Consider the following 3,500-nt stretch of genomic DNA (forward strand, 5'->3'; position numbering starts at 1 on the left):
CGATCGCTCATCGATCCATGGTACTATTTAATGTAGTGGTGTTGGCTACCTGTTGCTTGGCTGTACATCTGTAATGTCTCTCTCTGTTTCTCTCTCTCCTCTCCCTCTGTCTCTCTCTCCCTGTTTCTCCCCAACCTGGTCAAGCTCCGGCACAGATGAACCACCCACCGCAGAGCCGGAGAGGGTCGTCCTAGGTTCTCTGCCGTGTTTACACCAGGCCAGCGTCTTACTCTTGCCGCTGTTTGCCCGAAGGTGCGCTTGCTCATGGTGGCTACTGGCTATGGGTCTCTCTGTAAAAATATTAAACCAGCAGGAGCTTTCCGGTCCTAGCCGCCCGACCGCGTGCTTCTATTTGGAAAAGGTGTCCTGAGTATACACTTGCTGTTACTGAATTCGGCGCTATACACAAGTAAAATCTGAATTGAATCCCTGAATTGAATATGCTTGACTTGGGTTTCTCTCAGAAAGTCCGGCTCTTACCGACCTTTACCTCTGCTCCAGGCGGTTGCTCAAACTGTTCACCCTCTCTTGTAATTCACGCCGAAACCAATAATCCACCTGCCCTATCTCCACGGTGTCTTCTGTTAAGCACTATTTTCTTTCTCTCCTTGTCTGTGTATCTCGGGCAGGGCACTCAACAATACGGCTGCTCAAAACTTTCTCCTCAAACAGGAACTGAGAAAAACACACAGGAGCTCTTCGCAGCAGTCCAAAACAGCCGTGTTTACCCAACCAACCAGTCCACGCCCAGTTACCCCCAGCAATGGCAGATCTCACCTCCAGTACCCCCCAACGGTTATTCCCAGTGCCGCTAAGGCAAGACATCAAGAATTCCACCCCCACCCCCCGCGGAAAGAACCAAGTTTGGTTGTGGAAGATGGAAACCTTCCACGCGCCATCAAGCCGTTCGCACGCTTCGCCGCAAACCGGTCGCCCAAACAAGAATGTTGAGGTGCCAGCGACCAAAAAAATTCCCTGCCAAACGCGCCGTCGCTAGCGATCCCACCCAGTTCGTACCAAAAAGCAGACCACCAAAACGCACCCGCAGAGCCCTCCCACAGGCCCAAACACGAAACAGGGACAACCAAACACCACAACAAACGAAAACACGAAGCCTCCGCAGAAACAAGAAGTTACGCTGTCGGACAATAGCGTTCTGAAAATTGTTGGAAAAGAGAAGTCGGTGAGTTTAGGATCCAAACGATTACCACCCATACCACATCGTTTCGAATTTTACAGTTTCTCCGAGTGATATGATGCCGCGCCTGAGCCCGCCAGCCTAAAACTCGAAATCCCAGCCAAGTCCTACCCGCAAACCCTGCTTAATACCAGCGCTAGCCCCCTCCAGCTTGTTCTTAGAAGGTAAGGCCACCGGCTGCATTAGTGTCTTCAGGGGTCCCATAACGGTTTCTGCCAGATGACGATCATGAAAAAGACTATGACGACAGCAGCAACATCAATTACCTTATAGTGCAAACAACCACACAGCAAGTAATGTAACTAACATTAGCTATGTTGTGGGTTTGCAAACAGTTGCTAAAGTTGCAGCTAACAGAGAGGACAAGATGTTTTTTCAGAGCCAGCACACTCCTCCAGCTCCAGTCAGTCATACTCCAGAATCCAGGTCTTCAACCTCTACGCTGCATAGTGGGGCTTCCTCAGGGTTCAGTGCTTGGCCCAATTTTATTTACCATTTACATGCTGCCATTATTATCTCATAATATTTATGCAGACGGCTCAGTTGTGACCCCAATAACGTTAATTCAATCAATTCTCTCATAAACTGTCTGAAGGACATCAACAAATAAATGGCCCAAAATGTCTTTCAACTAAACTAAAAAAAAAGAGATTCTGCTTTTTGGTACTGACTCATCCAACAGTGAAATTAGAAACATGCTAGGTTCATACTCCAATTTTATTACTTCACAGTGCAGAAAACTGTTCTATTTGACAGCAACCTCTCATTGAACAGCCACATCAAATCTGTCACACAGGCATGCTTATTTCAACGTAGGAAAATCTGCAAAATAAAGTAATTTCTTTTAACCAAAAATCTGGAAACATTCATGCTCTTATTTCATCTTGCCTAGATTACTGCAACTTCTTTTTCTCTGTCTGCAGCAAGCCTCTCTCCTCCCTACAGCTGATTAAAAAAAATGCAGCTACCAGGATATTAACAGGTACCAGAGAGTGAGAAAGGGAAAGCCTTGCTCTGATAGACTGACTGTCATTTGCTGATGAGGGAAATAAAAAATGGATCTGTACTGGATCTGCTCCTTTCTAGTCTTCTGACCACTCAAAGTGCTTTGACATACATGCCATATTCGCTCTTTCACACACTCAGTGATGGTAGAAACATACCAATGCACAGCATTGGGAGCAATTTGGGGTTCAGTATCTTGCTCAAGGACACTTTGACATGTCGCGGGAGGAGGGATCAAACTACCTTCCAATTAGTGGACAACACGCTCTGCCTCTGAGCCACAGCCGCCCCCAGTTAGATTAACAATAACCCAAGTTGCTTACCTGCTGTCAAAGACTCAGCTGTTGGGGTTTTGTTCTCTTTCTTTGCAGTAGCAAGAGTGGCAGGAGTTTTACTGCTGAAAAAGGTATTTTTAGCAGCAGTGGGTGAAAGAGTGGGGCTGGGACCTGGGCTCTGAGATGGAGACTGGGTTGGTGTTGTGCCTTTCCGGTAGAAATGAGGGCTCCCTGATGGAGATTTCTCCTTTTTCTCTTCCACAGGAACTTCCTTAATCTCTATTGGCTCATTATACTTCTGCCGTATGTAGTCAGGGCCTGAAATAACACAAAAGTTAAGAAAACAATATGCCTACTGAAAAATAACTAAAGCAAGTTAGGTATGAAGGATAAATAACCCAGCATTAAAGGATAATTCGAGTTTATTACAACTTGGGTCTTGTTTTGGTAGTTTTGTCCATCATATGAATCAGTTATGATAATACTGTACTCGTCAAAGTAATTTCTGAGATTGGGAACAAGGCAACATTGTGGCAAATCAAGAAACCTGTGCAGCCATACAAGTAGATAGGAACAGTTTACCCAGGTTATCTTAACCACTTTATTTGGAAGTCACACTGAAGTGAACACACCTGAAATGTCAGCAAGAATCCCACATTGCACAGGGCAATTGGAAGCACAGAAAAGCAGTAAGTACAGTATATCCAAGTTGAATTAAAAATTAAATTTGTAAAACAGAAATGTTCACAACATACTGTTTAGGTATACATTTAACAGTAAGACAATTTTCCAAATAAATGTGGGTAACCTGATCATCTGGCTGCTCATGTTTCTTGACCTGTAGGACTTTTAGTATTACGGATTGGGTTTGTTGGCCAAAGCAACAAAAGACCCAGAATCAAAATCTGAATAATTGTAAGAATACCCGATTATGAAAACATTAACAGTTGTAGCAATAGGTAGCAAATGGTAAATGGACCTGTACTTGTATAGCGCCTTTCTAGTCTTCCGACCACTCAAAG

Source organism: Morone saxatilis, unplaced genomic scaffold, assembly GCF_004916995.1.
Source record: "Morone saxatilis isolate NCDOM2014 unplaced genomic scaffold, NCSU_SB_2.0 Contig23, whole genome shotgun sequence".
NCBI lineage: Eukaryota > Metazoa > Chordata > Actinopteri > Moronidae > Morone > Morone saxatilis.